At 49.3% G+C, this 22,771-nt stretch overlaps 1 protein-coding gene across 2 annotated transcripts in view; it reads left to right on the top strand.

Annotated features, from left to right (window-relative positions):
- CPNE5 (copine 5) overlaps positions 1 to 22,771 on the top strand; it is a 96,525-nt gene that overhangs the window by 19,993 nt on the left and 53,761 nt on the right. The window lies entirely within an intron of this gene.

Raw genomic sequence — 22,771 nt, 5'->3', positions numbered from 1 at the left:
TCTTTCCACCCTCTGCTCTCCTGCCAGTGCCTCCCCGCCCCGGCCCCCGGTATCACCCCACTGGAAGACCTAGGGTAGGGGACTGTTGACGCAGTCCACACAGGTCTGCCTCCCGGGCACAGAGCAGGGTGGCCAAGAGAGTGGATCCAGAGGGGCAAAGGGAGACAGTCCAGAATGGACAGCGAGCAGATGAGCGAGGCTGGCAAAGTACAGGAAGAGGCGACTCAGGGAGCTCATGGCGGTCAGGCTGGGGACAGCTGGGGTCACGGGGTCAGAATGTCAGAGCAGGAGGGCCCCTAGAGATCAAGGAGGCCGCCCCGTGGACAATCAACGCCATACCCAGCCTTCAGGGGTGATGGCGGCAGAGTTCAGCCAGCTGGGTACCCCTAGGACACAGGCTTCAAGCTATTGCTGGAGAAGGGGGGACATACTCAGACATACTGAGGCCCTATTTCTTTGCCTAATTCTCTCTGTGACCCACAGAGGAAAGTATCAGGAATGGGAAGTTTAAAGAACCATCCAGATCTATCTCTGGAGCTGCCCCCGGGATGGCAGACTGCTTTTGTTCATAAACAGGAACCGATTCCCACCTGTTGGTTCACTGCAAAACGTCTGTTAGTGGAACCTTGGCCGAGAGGTAATCATCCAGTGACCGGGAGGAGTCAAGCGCAGGCACAGCAGTCTCTCCAGGCAGGGTCCAGACCCCGGGTTCCCACAAGGCTGCGGAAGGAGGAAAGCTGTGCTCTCAGCCCCTGGCTGCCGGGTTGCAGCTGATCCTAACCGTTTGGGTCATTTTAATGCCTTCTGAGAAAGCTCCATCTTCCAGAACCTAAATCTGTCAATGCATTTTATGAAAATTGACTCCAGATGTAATTTTAGCTGAGGAAATTGAGCACTACTTGCATCAGAGTTTGCCAGGGCCTTCTGGCTGTCCCAGGGAAGGCAGGATGACCAGGTAGGAAGGGTCCCAGAAACATTCTCACCGGGAGCAGGGACGTCATAGGGAGCGCCTCTTAGTTCCCCATTTAAAACGTGTGTGAGCAGGTGATGCCTGCCCCTCACTTGCCAGGCAGCTGTCCTGGCCAAGGGCCCCTTGGAGAGGAGGAGATGGTATTATAGAATCTTAGGGTGTCCCGCTGATCGAACCACACCACCTGTGGGGCATGAGCTCTGGCGGCCACACCCACACATCCCTGCCAGAGCGCTATTTTTGAGCAACCTCAGTTCCTGGAACATTTCACACTGGCTGGGAATGACAGTTCATCTCTAAATGTCAACAAGCATGTGTGGATACCTACTGTGTGCCAGGGTAGATTGCTGGGGACACAAAGGGGCACGAGACAACTCTGTCTACAACCAGAGAAGCTCATTTTCTTAATTTTTTTTTTAACGTTTATTTATTTTTGAGACAGAGAGAGACAGAGCATGAACGGGGGAGGGTCAGAGAGAGAGGGAGACACAGAATCTGAAGCAGGCTCCAGGCTCTGAGCTGTCAGCACAGAGCCCGACGCAGGGCTCGAACTCACGGACCGTGAGATCATGACCTGAGCCGAAGTCGGATGCTTAACCGACTGAGCCACCCAGGCGCCCCTCTTAATTGTCTTATTTTTTTATTTTTCTTAACGTTTTTTATTCAGTTTTGAGAGACAGAGAGAGACAGAACACTAGCGGGGGAGGGACAGAGAGAGAGGGAGACACAGAATCCGAAGCAGGCTCCAGGCTCTGAGCGGTCAGCACAGAGCCTGACGTGGGGCTTGAACCCACAAACCGTGAGATCATGACCTGAGCTGAAGTCAGATGCTCAACTGAATGAGCCACCCAGGCGCCCCTCTTAATTTTTTTTTATTTTTTTTTATTTTATTTTTTTTTTATTATTATTTTTTTTTTATAAAATTTTTTTTTCAACGTTTATTTATTTTTGGGACAGAGAGAGACAGAGCATGAACGGGGGAGGGGCAGAGAGAGAGGGAGACACAGAATCGGAAACAGGCTCCAGGCTCCGAGCCATCAGCCCCGAGCCCGACGCGGGGCTCGAACTCACGGACCGCGAGATCGTGACCTGGCTGAAGTCGGACGCTTAACCAACTGCGCCACCCAGGCGCCCCTTAATTTTTTTTTTAATGTTTATTTCTGAGACAGTGAGAGACAGAGCATGAGTGGGGGAGGGGCAGAGAGAGAGAGGGAGACACAGAATCCGAAGCAGGCTCCAGGCTCCAAGCTGTCAGCACAGACCCCCGACGTGGGGCTCGAACTCACAAACCGTGAGATCATGACCTGAGCCGAAGTCGGTTGCTCAATGGACTGAGCCACCCAGGCGCCCCTAGAAGCTCATTTTTGATTCAGGAAGGTATAGCAATAATGACAGTAACAGCAATAAGAATGCTAACAGCAAACACATCTATAACAGTGCTGCACGGGGCACAGTTCTAAGTAGTTAGCAACTAAATCCTCACAACAACCCCATGCAGAAGGTATTATTACTATTATTATTATTGGCCCATTTCACAGAGGAGGAAACTGAAGCACAGAGGTTAAATGCAAAAGTAACTTCTAGAACATGACGTGGTAAAAACTATAATAGTTATATATAAAGGGCAGAATTCCACTCATCCCAAATTCGACCCTCCTTAGGTGCACACAATAAGTTGATTTTCTCTTGCACGTGCTCTTTCTCTCAATATTTGAGGACAGCTCAATATTTTGGGCAGATTTAGAATGTGACCATTTCTATCCGTACTTCCTCTTTCTATCACTGTCTCATGTCCCTTTTCCAGTCTGGCCACACTCCCTGGAACATGTGTCCATTCATCAGTGTTCTTCCCAGAGTGGGTGTCCTGCTGCACCCACTTAACTTATCTAGTCCAGAGCATCATGGGTGTGCTCCCTCCTCACTGGGGCTTGAACTAGACGGTCATGCTCCTGCCTCAGGTCCCTGATTCTGTGTCTGTTTCTGAAGGTCGTACATCTGTCGTGCCGTCTAGTATTTCACCGGCCTTTCTGGCTGGTGTTTCTGACTGATTTCATCTTGAGTGTGGGGCTTCTGTGTCTTTTTCACACGAACTGCTCTCCAGACAGGATTCCCCTGGCTCAGACTTCGCGATTGAATTTTTGAACCTCAGTGTGAGAGTTTACATTTATCTTCATTTATTCAGTAGATTTGTCATTTGATAGGTTCAGTCTGTTGTATGGCTGTGAAGATCATGTTGAATTACGATCGTGCATTCAGCATCTTGATTTGGTCAAGATCAAGGTCCTGGGTTGGCTGCCATTGCTGTCCACACGAACGATACGGGGTTGAACGGGATAGAGCGTTGTGGTCCTCCCCTGGAGACCTTTTCCCAGATTGACCTCGTTTCTCTAGTTGCTTTTTGAGGTAGGCTGTTCAGCCACCAAGGATCTGCATAATCTGGTTATAATCCATCCCGTGTTTCTAGATCTGTTTTCTAAGTGCTTCGTGAATAACAGTCCAGTGCCTGGTCAGACGAGGCTCTGAATTTGACGTCTGGAACCCTGCATTCCCATCTCCGCTCTGAGATTTCTGACTATGTGACCTGGGCGAGATCTTTATCTTCTTAGTCTCAGCTTACTCATCTGTCAAATGGGGCCAGGAGTCTTTCTTCGAAGGACCAGCTAACATCACACTTGTGCAGATGCCTCGAAATATCAACTGCAGTGTGCCATTGCCCAACTTGAGTGCCCAGGCACTCTGTCATAGTGGAAACAGCTATATTTGGAGACCCTGTGGGCTAAGTCCCCTCCTCAGCCTAGAACCTCAGGACCCAGTTGGCTCCAAGGAGTGAGGGCTTCCAGGAAGAGAAGGGCTTATAGGGAAACATCTCAACCTTGTATGGGAAGGGTCCTTCATCAGGAGGGGCTCTTCCAGGAAAGGGTGGACCCAGGGGTGCCTTCATCATGGTGTCGAGCCCAGACAGCATTGCAGCATCCTACACTGGCAACTCTCTGCCCCGCTGATGCCTTTGTTCCCTTGGTGTTTGTCCGGGGGTGTCTCCTCTTAGTCTGCCCACAAAACCCTGATTCTCTAAGTGATGGCCTGTCTGGCTCCTGCCCCCTTGCACAGCCCCATCATCTTCTCTGGCTCTGGCCTTGAAGGTCATCCCCTTGCTCACCCCTGACAGCCAGCACTTTTTCTCTCCCCTTTAGCTCCTTCTGAACAGAAAGGGGCTTTTTTTCCTGGTTCCTATGGCTCTTAAAATCACAGTTCAGGAATTCACCTGTTTCCCAAGCCTCTGAAACAAAACATCAACCTTTTTTTTTTTTTTTTTTTTACATAGTGTTTTTTTTAAGTTTATGTATTTATTTTGAGAGAGAGAGAGAGGGAGTGCCAGGGAGGGGCAGGGAGAGAGGAGAGAGAGAGAGAGAGAGAGAGAATCCCAAGCAGTCTCTGCACTGTCAGCACAGAGCCCGATGCGGGGCTCGAACTCACGAACTGTGAGATCATGACCTGAGCCGAAATCAAGAGTCGGATGCCACCAACTGAGCCACCCGGGTGCCCCAAAGCATCATCAACTTCTTAGCCTGGAGTTAGAGCCTCTCCCACTCGGACTACCCTAAAAAATGGCTGTAAGAGAGGAACTGCCACCGAGGGAGCCCCTGCCGTGTGCTCTGCTGGCTCACCTCTAATGCTGCAACCACCCGTGAGGAGATCCTATCGGCCCACGTCCCTGATGGGAAACTGAGGCTGGAAAAGTTGAAGTGGCTCGTGCAAGGCCACTCTGTTAATCGGTGCAGGGTTGGGATTCAAATGTGCTGTGAAGCCACCTAACCCCGGATATCTGTCCACAGCTGTCAGGCCTTTGGGGCAGGTGCCAGCAGCCTCCCACAGTCAGAGGTGGGTGCAGGCACAGCTCTGCTTCCACACAACCTCGACACCGGAGCCTACGCAACCATGAAAGCAGGACTCGGGCTGATTTCTGCCACATGCACCAGCATGCTAAGGGGAACCATATGGATTTGCAGTTTGAAAATCTGAAAAGAAAAAAAAAAAAAAGTTGGCAATTTCATATAGTCTAATGGTTATGTGAGACTCTAATCTAATATTAGCATGCGGCCCCCTGTTCACCTGCTTGTCCTTATAAGCTCAGTCAGGTTCCAGGACCTGCTTTTGCCTGAAAGGTTCACTGGAGGTAGGCGGAGAGACGACGCTCCAGCACTGGTGAGGGTCGGGCAGCCTCCGCTGGCAGGAGAGCCCGGAGGGTGTCAGAAGCCCAGGCCCACCCCCAAGGCGTGAGGTCCCGGCCGTGTTCCTACAAGCGCTTATGAGCGCTTGTGCGGCACTGCAAACCATTCATGTGTCTCTCCACACCTTCCCGTTGGCTCTGAAAAATCACTGCCAGCTTCCCTTTGTTAATAGGGTCCTCTGGTGCCTGGGAGATCCTGTATCTGAGGTGAGGTCTCCTAGTTAGGGCTTCTCAAATGTAACCTCCACTCCTGGGATGGACGAAACGCACTCAAAAAAAATAATTTCATGGGCACCTGGGTGGCTCAGTCAGTTAAGCATCTGGCTTTGGCTCAGGCCATGATCTCATGGTTCGTGAGTTCGAGCCCCGCATCGGGCTCTCTGCTGTCAGCACAGAGCCTGCTTGGGATCCTCTGTCCACCTGTCTCTGTCCCTCCTCTGCTCGCTTTCTCTCTCACTCTCTCTCAAAATAAATAAATTAATTTAAAAACTTAAAAAAAAAAATTTAGGGGCGCCTGGGTGGCTCAGCCAGTTAAGCGTCCAACTCTTGGTTTTGGCTCAGGTCATAATCTCGTGGTCGTGAGATCCAGCCCCACGTTGGGCTCTGGGCTGGGCGCAGAGCCTGTTTAATAAGTCTCTCTCCTTCTCCCTCTCCCCTCCCCTGCTTGGGGAGCACTCTCCCACAAAAAATAATAATTTTAAATAACATATTATTGACAGGAGAACAAAAGCCAAGCTGTTTGACTCCAAGCTTTTCCCACCCTACCTCACAGCATGTTACCCGCCTTCTTCCATAGCTCCGTCCCTCCTCTTGCATCCAGACATTCAGAGCACCCTCCCCACCCACCCCCACCCCCACCCCCAGTCTGGTGTACTTCCCACCCTCCTGCTGTTCCTCCAAAGGAAATCCTCCAGCCACGCCCATGCATGCCTTTATGCAACTCTGGTCCACCTTTGGCTCTCTCTGAGCTCCCCAGGCACCCCTATCCCAGTAGCCAAGATTGCACCCCAACAACTCTGATTGTTTAAAGTACTCAAAGAATCAGCCAAGATGTATGGAAAATCTGCTATGTAACAGCAGGCCTCCTTTAAGAAGTGCCTGGCGTGTGCCCAGCATCACATCTTATACTTGTCCTTAATCCTTATAATGACTCTGCAGGCAGGTATAGATTATCTCCAGACTTCAAAGAGGTGACAGAACTTAGCCCAGGTGACGTGGCTAGGAAACCAGGGTGCTCTCCCTGCGGAACCACAGAGGAAGATGGTGTCATGGGCAGTTCTTGGGTTTGTGTCAGGACCTTGGTACTTAGAGCTGTGTGGCCTTGTACTAGACGCTTATTCTCTTTGGGCCTCAGTTTTCTTAACTGTGAGATGGACAATTTCCTCGTTGGATTATCTAAGGATTAGAGAGAACATAAAATAAGCTGGAGGAGTCACATGGGCCCTTGGTCAAAGGTAGCTCTTGTTAGAGTATCACTGATGGGCTCTGGGTGTCAGGCAATGTACCAGGCAGTTTAGGTGCTTTATCTCAGGTAACCCATTCTATAGATAGCAGTGGGGAGGCCAAGAGAAGGGAAATAACTTGAGTAAGGGACTGTGATACCATCCAGGGCGCAAAGCAGTAGCTAGCTGTGAGGTTCCTGCCCTCAGAGACCGTTTACGGAGCTGGGGAGACCAGACAGACGTGGAAGGACTTAAAAGCCTTGTGTTCTTCATCTCGATGGGAGCATTGGAGCAGATCCTCTCAGAGGCCCCAAGTTCCAGACCACAACTAGGCCAGGATCCACCCAAGTAGTTTGGACGTGAGTTCTCAGTGCTTCACAGCAGGGAGAGATCCAGGAGGGCTGGGAAGGCTTCTAGGGGGAGGTGGCACCAGACCTGGGACTTGAAAGATAGTGGGAAGAAGAAAGAGCATTCCAGGAAGGGGGTTTGCCTTTAGCAAAGCCTGGTGGTGGGAATGTCCCGTGTGTTTGTGAACTAGCCTCGGTCTGGCTGTGGCCCAGGCTGTGTTAGAGAGAGGTGAGAGATGAGCTGAGGAAGGGAGGGCAGTGCCCCATTGGGAACCCTGTTGGGAGTACAAGGTCTGATCGGTTTCCAAAGAGTCAGCAGTCAGTGAACAACCATTTATTGATTGAGCACCTGCTATATGCCACACACTGGTCCAGGCACATGGTGGAGAAGAAGACAGGCAGAGTCCTTACTCCGGAGAGGCTTAGTGTAATCAGCAAAGAAACTGGACAATTTCAGGTATTGATCGATAAGTGCCGTGAAAAAGATAAAACGGCATAATGAGAGAGTGACCAGGGAGGAGGGGACTGCTTTTGCTAGGGGGCCAAGGGAGTCCTTTCTGGTGACTTGAATCGAGTGCTAAGTGTTGTCATGCATAAGTCTGGGAGGGGGTGTTCTAGGTAGGGGGTACAGCAGGTGCAAAGGCCCTGAGGTAGGAACAAACTCACTGCACTCAAAGGACAAAAAGAAGGCCAGTATAGTTTGAGTGCTGTGAACAATGAAGACAGTGGGCGGTATGGTTGCAGAGGTCTACAGGGGCAAGTCCTATAGGGCTTTATAGGCCATGTAGGAGTTCAGACACTGCTCTGAGTGTGAGGGGAAGCTCTTTGAGGGTTTTGAGCAGGATAGTGATGCAGCCCCATTTATGTTTCAGAAAGACCGCTCTGGCCACTGTGTGCAGAGCAGATTGTGGGGGAAAGGACAGAAACAGGAAGACAGTTTTCAGTCTTGTGGAGTACAGGGATGAGACGGGAGTGGGCAAGGGCAGTGGGGATCCAGTTTTTCCGATGGTCAAGAGTTTAAATGTGAAATGAAATGACCCTTTGCCACCATGCTGTGAGCCCAATTTGGGATGTCTGATGACCAGCGTAGGACCTGGTCCCAGTCACATGACATAGACCTTTATCAAAAGATTTAAAAGTAATGAATGGTCATTATTACTGCTAAGCCCTAAAGCAGGAGACAAGCCTCTCCAGGAGCTGGACTCCAAGGCAAGCAATGGGGTTGGCTTTCTGGACTCTCCCGTTTTTTGCTTTGTTTTTGTTTTGTTTTAATGTTTTTATTTATTTTTTAGTGCAAGCAAGGGAGGGGCAGAGAGAGAGGGAGACAGAGGATCCAAAGCAGGCTCTGCACTGACAGCAGAGAGCCCAATGTGGGGCTCGAACTCACGAACCACGAGATCATGACCTGAGCCAAAGTTGGACACTTAACTGAATGAGTCACCCAGGTGCCCCTGGACTCATTTTTGCAGAGAGGAGTCTGCCTCTGCAAAGAAAGGTCCCTCTTGAGCCTCGGGTCCCGTGGGCAACCTTTAATGCCCTTTGCTCTTGTCATGCAGCTGAATTTTCAGGGCCCTCACTTGCCATCAGCAGGAGCAGGCGGTCTGGGACGAAAGCCTGCCTTTGGGGACTAGATGGGTCATGGGCACTGCTCACTGTCTCAGGGTTAGGGCTTTAGAACCTGCTTTGGCACAGCAAGGTACTGTCACAGTGTCCCTTAAAATCCTGATTCTGTCACTTCCCTGAAAGTCTCTGAGCTTTAGTTTTTTCCATCAGTAAATGGGATCCTGATGCCTGCTCGTTGGGCTGTGGTGTGGACGTAATGACTGAATCGCTCATCACAGTCCCTGGCTGTGCTCAATACTTGTAAATATTATTATGCAATACTGTCAGACAAAGCTGGGTGGAGGGTCTGCCCCCTGTCCTGCTGCTCCCTCAGTAGGAGGTCGAATGACATTCCTGTGGCCTGTGCGGTTTCTACATCAGCAGCACCCCGTTATCCCCCTTGGCCCTCAGCACACCCCAGATGAGGGGGCAGAGGCACAGAGGGGTCCCCGTTTCACCCAGTGACTCAGCCAGAGAGTGGTGGAGCTGAGGTGTGAGGTGGTCTTCTGAGTCTTCCCATCTGGCCAGGCCTCTGTCAGAGTGGGCTTTTCGAACTTCAGGGTTTGATGTGAATTTGTGCCTGGCTCCTGCCTCCCCTTCCCCTGCTCAGCCAGAGACGTTTTGTTAGTTCCGTGTAATACGGTAGACAGGAGCCCAAGATTTCACTGGAAGAGAGTTTGCTTTCTAACTCTGGGGGTTGCTAAACCCCGAGGTTCTAGTCCGGATCTTTTGGCGGCCGAGAAACCTATTTACTCTTCAGTGTCAGTGTCCCGGTGCATTTTACAGTTGTGGCGGAACTGTTGAGAGTGTGGGCTCCGAAGTCAGGGTGACTGGGTCCAAATCCGGGCCACCACCTTCCCAGCTGGGGCTCTTAGGCAAGTGCCTCGGTGCACAAGCCTGCTGTGAGGATGAAAGGAGCTAATTCATGTAAAGCGCCTGGCAAGAGAAAATGCTCAATAACGGCTCCTTAGAAGTCCTGAAGGGAGGAACCCCTGCTTCACCTGGAGGAAAAAACCATTGATGGTATCATTTTAGACACCCTGATGCCATTTGGCAGGAGCTATAGGGTGCTCTAGGGGACAGGTGCCTTTAGGGCGGGGCTTGCTCATGGCCCTCCCCCCACAGGCTGCAGCCAGACCCAGGGCTTCCTGCCCAGGCAAGACCAGGGCGCAGGCTGGTGGAGAGTGTTTTGCCAGCAGCTTGGCAGCTAGGCTCATTGGTAAAAGGGCCATTCCCTCCAGGAACTGGGACTTTTTAACAGATTATCTGGAACAGTGGCTAATTAGGAACTAAGCCTTTTGTCAGGAAGTCTTTCATTATGAGCTTGGCCGATGCTGGTGTCTGGGGCCAGAGAGGGAAACTTCTCCGTCCAGGCCTGGGCAACGGGGAAGGCCTTTGGAGCCTCGGGTCTCCTCACTCACCTCTGCCCTTCCACACCCAGAGGCCTTAACAGAACAGGAAGTGATCTGGAAGGCCATCAGGCCACAGAAGTTTCACTCTGTAGTTTAGGCAAGCTCCTTCCTCTCTTGGGGCCTGGTTTTCCTCAACAGGGTGGCCACAGAATCCTGGACTCCTCCAGTGAGGGAACCTCAGAGAGCTTTCCAGACTGAAGATGATGTGGGCCTGGCATGGAACCAGGTCCTTTGTGCTCCTGCTGGAAACCCAGGCCCTCCTTCCTCGTGCCCAGACCTCAGGCCATTCTTTTCTCCAGCCCCGGGCACCCGCTCGGGCCCCATTCCCAGCACCGAGCACACCCCTTTTTCCGATTTCTATTTGAGTCAGAGAGCTTTCTGGCCTCTAATTTTAATCCCGGTGAACATGATTCATGAGGGGCCGGGGCTGGGCTCTGCCACAGGGCTTTTAGAATCCCCAATTAAGGAGCCATCAATTATATATGAAAATTATAGGGGAGCTCCGACTGGGAAAGGGTGGGCAGCTTCGAGGTGGAGAGCCGTCTGTCAGCTCTGGTCTCCTTCTGTCCCGGCCAGCACAGCCACTGGGGGCTTTGCAGCTGGGGGGAGGTCTCTGGAGCTCCATCCAGCTGTAATTTGTAAAAAGGCAAGGGCTGCTTAAATCCGGGGCTGTGAAGATTGTTCAGGCTTGCAGAACCACCCACTCATTACTGAGGCAGGGGACCGTGGTAAACACCATGGGACACAGTGGCTCCATCACTCCTGGGAGCCCTGGTCCTCCCTCTCCACCGCTGGGTGCCTCTGGGAGGTCCTTCTGGCCTCCTGGAGCCCCGTTCTCTCATCTGTAAAATGGGGGTGACAATCATAATGTCTCCATGGGGTCACTGGTGGGGGGGGGGAGTTAAATGAGATCACGGAAGTGATTTGAAGATGAGGAGTCACGATACAAAGCAAGAGGAGGAGGAGGATTTGATGGGAGGAAGACCTGAGAGAAACCTGAGAGAGGAGGCGTTGACAGGCTTCTGGGAGGACAGGGCACTGCTCCAGGCTGGAGCTGACCTGACCTGGGCTCTGGTCACAGCCTTTTGCCTCATTAGCTGTGTGACCTCTGTCAGAGCACACCGCTCGCTTCTCTGCCTGTCTTTTCTCATTGGTTGAGAGGATTTGGTTCCTTCCAGCTCTAAAATCTTCAGCTTCCAGGTCAACTTGTTTATCAACAAATGTTTATGGAAATCATAGGAGGGGCCAGGAGTATGTGGGTGGGGGGTGGGGTGTAGTCTGTGGGAGTTGGAAGTGTGGGTAGGAGGTGAGCAGAAGAATAGGTCGGGGACACTCACCTGGGCCATGTGACCTAGAGCCCCCCAACCCACAGGAAGAGTCACCAAGGTGGAAGAGAGGGCAAGCATTAAAGGAGTCGAGAGGTTCTGCTGAAAGTAGGAAGATAAGAGGAGTAAAGGCTGGACAGGACACAGTCCAAGCCCCACTCACAGTATTAACCTCTTATTGGTTAGTGACTATATCAATTCCTTATTTTTTTTTTAATTTTTTTTTTTTTTTAGTGTTTATTTATTTTTGAGACAGAGAGAGACAGAGCATGAACGGGGGAGGGTCAGAGAGAGAGAGGGAGACACAGAATCCGAAACAGGCTCCAGGCTCCGAGCGGTCAGCACAGAGCCCGACGCGGGGCTCGAACTCGCGGACCGCGAGATCGTGACCTGAGCCGAAGTCGGACGCTCAACCGACTGAGCCACCCAGGCGCCCCTATCAATTCCTTATTGATTTGGAGCACAGACTGCCGGGGTTCGAATTCTGTGTCTTCTACCCACCAGTTGTATGACCTTGGGCATCTGTAAGATGGAGATAATAGTAAGGGAGACAAAATGTGGAAAACACCTAGTGCCTGACTGACTTTAGGGCTACGTGAGGGTTATTGTCAGTACTGAAGGTCAACTGTGCAGCAGACCTTCTAGGTGAGGCTTCCTGCACGTTCCCTTCTGTCCTTCCCTTGGAGAAGGAATGAGTTGCTGTCTTAGCAGTGGGGAAATGCACCCTCTGAGGGGCGATTCTAGGTAGTCTCCTGAGAAACAGAACTCTGGCCAGTGTGGGTCCTAAACCCATGGCCTGGCTACCTCTGTACGCCACCGTGGCTCCATAGCCCTGGCCCCCAGTGCCCCCCAACCATGGGCATTTGCAGGGGTTTGCAGGTGGTTTGTGAGGGAGGAGGGGACCAGACTTTAGAAATCTAGAAGCAACAGAGAAAAGAGCCTCTTCCCAGGCTGCCTTGCTTCGTACCTCCTAGCTTGGTAGTCCGTGTGTCTGAGCAGGGTTAGCGAGGGTCAAGAACTCTCCTCCCCTCCCCACCCTCACTAAGCAGCCTCCTAGCCCGAGGGGTCCTTCTGCCTTGCCTTCCCAGCCAGCGGCAGGAGAGCGAATTTTCTTCTCCAGGCCTGGGTCTCTAAGCAAACCTTCCACGTTCTACTGCCTTTTTTTTCTAGCAAAGGCCTTGGCATTTAAGTTTGTGGGATGCCCCCGGGGAGGCCAGAGCCTAGAATTTAACAGAGTAGCTGCTGGGTAAGAGCAAAGGGGCAGCCCTGCATTTCTCCCTCGGCCTTGCCCGTGTGTGGAACATGTCTGGAGAGAAACTGCTCAGAGCCCGGGCCTCTCGGGCATGGAAGGTGAGGAGGCAGTGTTAGCAGTTAGGGCTGGCAACAGCTCAGAGAAGAGGCTGAGTTCGGAGACTCGGGAGGTACACACTTCCTGGGTGACTGGGCCAGGCTTTGGGATTTAGGAAGGACCAGAGTGTGGAATCACTAATTTACAGAGCTCATTTTATGTCCCAGGCTGCCTTTCTAAGTACATTACATAAACCAAATCGTGTAAGCCTCCGACAGCCCTACAATGTGCGGCTAAGTTGTCATTTTGCAGAAGAGTAAACCAAAACACAGTGGGGCAAAGGGATTTCTTCTAGGTCACACAGCCACTGAGGAGCAAAGCCAGATTTGGACCCAGGAAGCCTGGCTCCAGACTCTGTTCTATTTACTTCTCTTATTTGCTGCCTCACTTCCTGCCATGTGTGGGAAACCCTAAGATCTGTCTTCAAAGGTAGAATCAGAGGTTCTTAAAGCTTTCTGAAGACATGCTTTCCCTTTAGGAAACTAATGAAAACCACAGCTCCTCTACCCAGAAAACGCAGACATGTACAGACAGACATTTGCTTTCAATTTCAGGGTGTCACAAACCCACTTAGAGCTGACTAAAAGCCTCAAACTGTGTCTCTAATCTGGTAGGTGTTCTTCCCCACCTGGGCTTCATTCTGGCAACTGTGCGGATGGGGCCAGGATGGCCACTTTCTGCCAAGTGGAGGAGGCTGGGGGTGGCAGCCGTGATCCCCGAGAGTTCCCACGGGGGTCCTTAGGTGGGACCGCAGTGCTGAGACCCTGCATCCCAGAAGGCTGTCATCCCAGCTGCATGGGTGGGAGTCGCGTCCTTTGTTGGTGACATGAGTGTTAACACAGCGTTTCAGCAGAAGGAGTGGGGTGGGGACTTGGTTTATGTTCAGTTGAGTTGGAAATTGTATGTGTATGAAGGTGTTTGTGAGAGAGAAACTAGATCAGTCAGGGCAGCAGCAGGAGAGAGAGTTTACTCGGTTCGTTGAACTCAAGAGAGAGAGGTAATGGGTTTCTTTCAAAGGTATGGGTGAGGTTGAGGAAACCCGTAAGGGTAGGGCAGCACCCAAGGCCCAGCCACAGCAGAGAGCTGTTCTCACCGCAGGCTTGAGGGGTAGTGAGAGGAGATTGAGAGGCAGAGCATGGTTGGGGGGGCGGGGGGGGTGAGGTGGGGAGCAGCCCCTCCCAGAACCGTGGTGCGGAGGCTGGGCCAGAGTGGGAAGAAATAACCCCATGTCTGTCTCCACCTATGTCCCATCTGCTAGGGCCTCCCATTGGCCAAACCCAGCTGGAATCCACAGGGCAAGGGAACCAGGGCAATGGGCTTCAAAAGGAAAAGGATCCCCAGGAGTGTAGAGCAGGACAGAGAAGGAGCTGGGTGGGGTGGGGTGGGGTGGGGTGGGGGCAGCAGAGAATAAGCCGCCAAATCAGTCCACGCCTAACTGCCAGCCCTATGCCCCCCTGGAGGTCAGGAGGCCCAGGTCTTGACAGAAGATCACCCCCTCCTGGCCTCATAGCTGGCTGTAGAACGAAAAGACCTTACTTGCCTGACCGGGGTTCCCAATCCCAGCCTTGCAGTGGCCCTTGCAGTTTGCTGGGACAGCTGCCCTCCCGCCCCCGTAACTCTCAACTTCTGTGTGTAGCAGAGCCCCGGGGAGCCATTTAATTTAGTTCTCAGAGAAGGTTTAAGTCTGCCTTCCCTTTGAGGGTCTCACTGGAACTGATGATATGTAATTAATGCTGCTTAATTGATATTCTTGGGGCTTAGTCATAGAGGTTTTAGGAGCCCTCGGGAGCATCTTTTGTGGCATGTCAGGAGCTTTTCCCGCTGGGTTTTGTTGCCAGGGACAAGAACTGAGCTTTTCAGAGGGCGAATACCCTAATTTCCAGGTTTCTTACTTGTTTGTACTTTCTCTTTCTTTCTCCCTTACTGGGAGACTATTCCAGGCTTCGGGGCCCACGGAGGTCCCCCTCACCTTTCTTTCAGATCGCTCAGCCCCTTCCCCAGTTTCACACCGTGCCCTACCCAGTCCACACTTGCCCTTGTCTCATCGGGAACAGTTCTCCAAGACCCTCTGCATGAGAATCACTTGGTAAAACCAAGATTTCGAGGTTTGCCTTCAGCTTTGTTCATCAGAGAAATCCCATGTCCACTGGTGTTTGGGGGCCTGTGCCCCAGGTTGTGAGCAATGTGAGATACTGCCTGCCATCTGCAGAGCCTGGAGTGTGGACAGAGGAGTTCAGAATGGACCGAGGGAGGGGCAGGGAGGTGGAAGAGTGTTCAGGGCTGGGTTGGCTCTGATTATGGTTGGCGAGGGGTTAACCCATTCTCCCCTTCTCCCCCAAGCAGGATTTGCCATATGTCATTCAGACTGTATGCTTTGGGGCACCTGGGTGGCTTAGTCAGTTAAGCGTCCGACTTGGGTTCACGGTTCGTGGGTTCAAGCCCCATATCGGCCTCTGTGCTGACAGCTTGGAGCCTGGAGCCTGCTTTGGATTCTGTGTCTCCCTCTTTCTCTGCCCCTCCCCCACGCTTGCTCGCACTCTCTCTCTCTCTCTCTCTCTCTCTTTGTCTCTCTCTTTGTCTCTCTCTCTCAAAAATGAATAAACATTTTTAAAATTAAAAAAAAAAAAAAAGACTATATGCTTTCATGTGGTTCCCACTGCTCGGTGCTAATACCTCATCTGTCCAAGTCCCTTGTGGCTTGGAAACAGTAATTCTGTGTGGAAGGAAATACAACCAAATTGAATTTTTTTTAAACATCAGTTAGGTTGTTTCCTAGCGTCATTAATAGGTGTGTAAATTGGGCCTGACGGAGACCTGGTTGCTTCTTGGATGTTCAAAACCCAAGTTTTCCCTTTATTCCCCCCTTTGTTATTAGCCAAAGTAATGAAGGCTATAAAACATCTTTAGTAAATCCCTGGGTTGTAGATTTCACAGTTGTTTGTGACTGGCATATGTTAATTACCCCTGCGTGCTGGAAATTCATCACTGCCCAGCCTGGCTCTCTTGCCCCCTCTCCTGTGCTAGGAAATCTCGGGGGTCCTTGGAGTCCTGCTCCAAGTCCTGTTTCCAGGGGAACTCCATTTTCTTCTCTGGCAGAGATCACTCTCTAGGGAATTCCCCTCGAGTGAAGCTTCAAGTGCCATTTTAAAAGCAGCGCTGTCATCTTCCCTAATGGGTGTTTTCCTTGCATCTCTGTGGAGAGTCGGGTGAGGAGAGAGACCGCACCAACGCTTGTGCCTTCTGGACTGGGGTTCGTCTAAAATTCAGCCAGAGGGATTTTTTTTTTTTTTTTTTAACTTGTTTGGGAGAGCAGTACATTGAGGACGTGGCAGAGCCCTTTCTGAAAGGAGGATTCTCTCACACCTGGGCGTGAGAGAAATTTTCCTTTTGTCTGAAGACTAGAGGTATTAACAATTAGAAAGAGCACAAGAGGAAAATGCAGCAGTTCTCTTGGAACGAGGATTATACATTGTAAGATCGTTATTGAATTTTAGGGGATGCAGCAGGAGCCCAGTCTTACTCACCTCTGTGCCCTCGCCACTGCCTTGCACACAGTGGGGATTTTATAAATACTTGTGAAGTAAACCTCATCTTTATTTGGTTTTCATCGTACTTGAGGAGGCCTGTTAGATGTTAGATGAAGTAAAAATATAATGGGTTTTGGATTAGACATACCTGCGTTTAGGTCCCAGCTCTGCCTAGCTGTGTGACCTTGGGCAAGGTACTTAACCTCTCTGATTCTCTCACTTGGAAAATGGGTAGTAACTGACGGGGGTTTTTATGAGAACTGAATGAGATAACGATCCACTTGATCTATTGAGCATTCAGAAGGGGCTCAGTCAAGGTTAGTTTTCTTCCTTCCTCTATCAGTGGTTCTGAACTCCAACTGCACTTTATTTTTTTTTTTTATTATTTTTTTTTTTTTATTTTTTTTTTCAACGTTTATTTATTTTTGGGATAGAGAGAGACAGAGCATGAACGGGGGAGGGGCAGAGAGAGAGGGAGACACAGAATTGGAAACAGGCTCCAGGCTCTGAGCCATCAGCCCAGAGCCTGACGCGAGGCTCGAACTCACGGACCGCGAGATCGTGACCTGGCTGAAGTCGGACGCTTAACCGACTGCGCCACCCAGGCGCCCCTATTTTTTTTTTATTTTTTATTTTTTTAAATTTTTTTTCAACGTTTATTTATTTTTGGGACAGAGAGAGAGCATGAACGGGGGAGGGGCAGAGAGAGAGGGAGACACAGAATCGGAAACAGGCTCCAGGCTCTGAGCCATCAGCCCAGAGCCTGACGCGGGGCTCGAACTCACGGACCGCGAGATCGTGACCTGGCTGAAGTCGGACGCTTAACCGACGGCGCCACCCAGGCGCCCCTCCAACTGCACTTTAGAATCACCTAGGAAACTGAAAAAAAACACAGTTGTTCGGGCCCCACCCATTGAGATTGGGTTTCATAGGTCTGTGTGGGGGCTTTGAGCTTTTTAAAAAAGCTCCTGTTAAAGGATACATTTTTTTAAAAGGTAAAAGCATGACTCCCATGCAAATATAAAATGAACACATGGTAAAGATTTATTTAACTTGTTAATTAAATGAGGGAACCAGTAAGATGTTACAACTGGCTCAGATGACTCAAACAACACACATACTGTTGACCCTGAACAACACGAGTTTGAACTTTGCTGATCCACTTATATGCAAATTTTTTTCAATAAATACAGTATAGTACTATAAATGTATTTTCTTTTCCTTATGACTTTCTTTTTTTTTTGTTAATTTTTTTAACGTTTATTTATTTTTGAGACAGAGAGAGACAGAACATGAACGGGGGAGGGTCAGAGAGAGGGAGACACAGAATCTGAAACAGGCTCCAGGCTCTGAGCTGTCAGCACAGAGCCCGACGCGGAGCTCGAACTCACGGACCGCGAGATCATGACCTGAGCGGAAGTCGGCCGCTTAACTGACTGAGCCACCCAGGCGCCCCTCCTTATGACTTTCTTAATAACATTTTTTTTCTCTAGCTTGCTTTATTGTAAGAATACAGTGTGTAATATATATAACATAACAAAATATGTGTTAATCAACTCTTTTTTGTTATCAGTAAGGCTTCTGGTCAATAGTAGGCTATTAAGTTTTGGGGGAGTCAAAAGTTATGTGTGGATTTTTGACTGTGTGGAGGTCAGCTCCCCTAACTCCGTTGTTCAAGGGTCAGCTGTATCCAGGCAATCGGGAATGCTGAAATTAATTTATAAACAGATGCAAAATTGGTCAGTATCCACAGGATAATAATCAAATAATTATATTCCACTGAAAAAAAATTATTTACATTTCTACACGTAAGAATCATTTGTAAAAAAAAAAAAAAAAAAACAAGCAGGGGGTATGGGTGGCTCAGTCAGTTAAGCATCCAACTATTTTTTTTCTTTTCAAGTTTTTATTTAAGTTCTAGTTAGTTAACATACAGTGCAATATTGGTTTAAGGAGTAGCATTCAGTGATTTATCACTTACAACACCCAGCACTCATCACAAATGCCCTCCTTACTACCCATTACCCATATAAAAATTTTTTTAACGTTTTATTTATTTTTGAGACAGGGAGAGACAGCATGAACAGGGGAGGGTCAGAGAGAGGGAGACACAGAATCTGAAACAGGCTCCAGGCTCTGAGCTGTCAGCACAGAGCCCGACGCGGGGCTCGAGCTCACGGACCGCGAGATCATGACCTGAGCCGAAGTTGGCCGCTTAACCGACTGAGCCACCCAGGCGTCCCCCGCTCATTACCCATATAGCCCATCCCCCACTCACCTCCCTCCATCAATCCTTAGTTTGTTCTCTATCTTCGGGAGTCTCTCATGGTTTGTTTCTCTTTCTCTTTTCCCCCCCTCCCATATGTTCATCTGTTTTGTTTCTTAAATTCCACATAGTAGTGAAATCATATGGTATTTGTCTTTCTCTGACTAATTTCGCTTAGCATAATACCCACTAGCTCCATCCACGTGGCTGCAAATGGCAAGATTTCATCCTTTTTGATGAATAATATTCCATTACACACACACATATATACATATATATGCTTTCCTTATCTATTGGTAGATATATATTCCATCCTTTATCTATGATATATGTGTGTATATATATATATATATACACGTATATGTACACACACACACACATACATACCATACCTTCTTTGTCTATTCATCAGTCAGTGGACATTTGGGCTCTATCCCTAGTTTGGCTATTGTTGATATTGCTGCTATAAACATTGGGGTGCATGTACCCCTTCAAATCTGTTTTTCTTTTTATATCCTTTGGATAAATACTTAGTGGTGAAGTTGCTGGATGGTAGGGTAGTTCTATTTTTAACTTTTTGAGGAACCTCCATACTGTTGTCTAGAGTGGCCACACCAGTTTGCATTCCTGCCAAAAATGCAAGACGGTTCCTCTTTCTCTGCATCCTCGCCAACACCTGTTGTTTCTTGTGTTGTTAATATTAGTCATTCTGACTGATATGAGGTGGTATCTCATAGTGGTTTTAGTTTCTATTTCCCTGATAATGAGTGATGTCGAACATCTTTTCATGTGTCTGTTTGCCATCTGGATGTCTTGTTTTTGGAAAAGTGTCTATTCATGTCTTCTGCCTATTTCTTAACTGGATTATTTGTTTTTTGGTGTTGACTTTGATAGATTCCTTATAGATTTTGGATACTAACCCTTTATCAGCTATGTCATTTGCAAATATCTTCTCCTATTCTGTAGGCTGCCTCTTAGTTTTGTTGATTATTTCCTTTACTGTGCAGAAGGTTTTTTTATCTTGATGAGGTCCCAGTAGTTCATTTTTGCTTCTGTTTCCTTTGCCCCCGGAGACGTGTCTAGGAAGAAGTTGCTCCAGCCAAGGTCAAGGAGGTCGTTACCTGTGTTCTTCTGTAGGATTTTGACGGTTTCCTGTCATTTAGGTCTTTCATCCATTTTGAATTTATTTTTGTGTCTGGTGTAAGAAAGTGGTCCGGTCTCATTCTTTGGCATGTCGCTGTCCAGTTTTCCCAACACCATTTGTTGAAGAGACTCTCATTTTTCCATCAGATATTCTTTCTTGCTTTGTCAAAGATTAGTCGACCATAGAGTTGTGGGAAGTGTCCAACTCTTGATCTCAGCTCAGGTCTTGATCTCAGGGTCATGAGTTCATGGGCTTCACTCTGGGCTAGAAGCCTACTTGAAAAAGAAAAAAAAGAATCCTTTGCACTCTGCTTCCTTCCTGCAGTTTACAGAGTTGTGAAATAGCTCAACAATAATGAAAGGTGCAGATCTCTATGAAGTCCGATACCTGGACTAGTATGTGAAGCAGGACACCCAGTAATCTGCTTTTTTGTAGATTTCACTATCCTTCACACCTCCATGGTGCTTCTGGTGTGCAGGCAGGGGACTGTCGTAGACGTTTGTATGTAGCTCTGTTAGCGCTGTTGTCACACTGTGTTGTAGTTGTCCCACCTGTGATAGAGAAGTCCTTAAGTGAAGGGTTCATGCTCCCTTAGTAGCTCAGCACCCAGCACACTGTCCAGCCTATGAAAACTGTCTGGCTTAAAAACCGTTGAGTCAGTAATTGACTTAGATGATACCCCCAAGAAGTAAGGAGACTGGAGCTTTGAAAAGCTCCGATCAAGTCCCACAATTAGCTTGTGATAAGGTTGGGACTGAAACCCGCTCATCCATTCCCTCCCTCAACCTCCCTTCCTTCAACAATTCCTGAGTACCTACTGTGTACCAGTCGCTGGGAGCAGTTATGAGTCTTTGCCCTCCCGAGGGACTTTATGTGTAGCACAATGTGGCTTAGAGAGCATGGGACGGAATGCCTAGCTTGTGACTTGACCTCAGCGATGACTAGTTGTGAAACCCTGGACAAATGGCTTAGCTTTTCTGGCTTGTGTTTTCCCATCTATAAAATGGGGAAGCCTACCATAAAAGGACTAAATAAGGTAAAACGGTGCAAAATATTTAACTCAGTTCCTGGGGCTATTAATCATCTGCGACTATGAGCCTGTGACTGTGTTAGACAATGTCAGGTCCTGGGCTGAAAGATGAGGAGAGCTTGGATCCTCCGCTGTTCGAGAAGCCCAATCTAGTAGGGTGGAAACGGCCTCAGTAGATCATTATCAGGGGACATGGTAAGTGCAGCAAGAGGGGTGTGAGGGGAATTATGGGAGCACAGGGGAGGGCTGGGGAGTTGGAGAACAGGACTTCCCGGGAGCTGAGTCTCCAAGCATTGGGAATGTTCCCACTTAGTGGACCCACTAGGAGGCTGCTGCGGAAGTTGAGGCAAGAAAATGGTAAGCCCAGACCAAGGCCACAACAGAGGAAACGAAGACAGAGGGATAGGAGAGAGACTTAGCAGGTGGACTTGACAGGGAATGAGGGCAAGAAGGTTCCAAATCTAGTGCTGTCAGCTGAACCCACACTGCCTTAGATGGGGGTTCTCTTTGCAGCTTTCTAACTTAATTCAGGGCAGAAGTGAGTGCTGGGGTAGATCCTACATAACTGGGCCTTGCCCACCTCATGGGACAGGGGCCTAGGTACTGGCATTATTCTGGATTGCAGAGCCCCATTAAGGAGGACTGGTATTCAGGATTAATTTTTTATTTTGGCAATTGCTACCCAATTTGAAAAAACGTGTTTATGTATTCGGAAATATTAGCGACTGGGGCACCTGGGTAGCTCAGACGGTTAAGCGTCCGACTTCGGCTCAGGTCATGATCTCGCGGTCCGTGAGCTCAAGCCCTAAGTCAGGCTTTGTGCTGACAGCTCAGAGCCTGGAGCCTGCTTCAGATTCTGTGTCTCCCTCTCTCTCTGCTCATCCCCCACCCTCACTCTGTCTCTCGCTCTCAAAAATAAACATTAAAAATTAAAAAAAAAAAAAAGAAATATTAGCAACTTATTTAAAATATCTATTGTGCACCTGTCTGTCTTGTTCACTTTGTGGAATATCCTGCCTTCCCTTCAGGAAGGATATAGTACAGTGCTTTTATGCTTTATCTTTTAGTCCCACGTCGCTTTTGTGAAACAAAATCTCACCAGAAATGTCCAGTGTGTTGAACAGACGTAAGAGTGAGCTGTTTTAATGGAACAGATGACCTGGAACTATGTCCACACTGCCTTCCTCCATTCTGCAGGGAGACTCCAAGGAGCTCAGGGCCCTGTGTACAAAGGTCTAGCCCAGTGGTTGTCAAAGGGAGGTCCCCGCACCAGCAGTACAGTTTGAGAGATGCAAAGTCTCAGGCCTCACCCTAAATCTATTGAATCAAAACCTCTGGGAGTGAGACCTACAATCCATCCTTTAACAAACCCTCCAAGTGATCTGATGCCCAGAAATGGGAGTGACTTGCCTTATGTCATTTGGGGAGTTCAGGGGGATTCAATTGTTGAGTGCCTAATGTGTGTAAAGTTGTAGAGTATATGCTGTAGGGGATACCAAGAGTTACATCAATGCATTAGTTATCTGTTGCCGTGTAACAAATTAGCCCAGAGTTTCACAACTTCAATAACAGGGTCATGAATCTGGGTGCAGCTTTGTGGGTTCCTTTACTTCAGGGTCTCTCACAAGGCTACACTCAAGGTGTAGGCCAGGGCCTTGGTCATCTCAAGATTCTGCTGGGGCAGGGTCCACTTCTAAGTTCACTCAGTCGCTGTTGGTAAGATTCAGATCCTTACAGGTGGGTTGGCTGACAGCCTGGTTCCTCACTGGCTGTTGGCCTAAGGTTGCCCTCAATTCCTTGCCACATGGGCCTCTCCAAAGGGCAGCTGGCTTCCTCAAAGTGAGCAAGCAAATGAGAGCGAGAGAGGGGGTGCCCAAGACAGAAGTCATAGTTGTTTGTAACATTTTGGGAGTGGCTTGTGGTCCGTTCTGTTCATGAAATGAGTCATGAAGTCTAGCCCACCCTGAAGAGGCGGGGATTATACAAGAGCAGGAGGTGGGGGATCTTCCAAGATACCACCATCCCTTCTTCTGCCCTTTCGTTTACAATTGTGGCATCAGATACGTACACGCCTGACTGTGGAATCAGCCAGAGAAGGACCGTGGTCATAGGGGTGAGCACAAGTTCAGT

The sequence above is a fragment of the Puma concolor genome, chromosome B2 (assembly GCF_028749965.1).
Source record: "Puma concolor isolate L17-30 chromosome B2, mPumCon1.1.hap2, whole genome shotgun sequence".
NCBI lineage: Eukaryota > Metazoa > Chordata > Mammalia > Carnivora > Felidae > Puma > Puma concolor.
The sequence above is the reverse complement of the archived record's forward strand: the minus strand, read 5'-3'. Positions and strand labels throughout refer to the sequence as shown.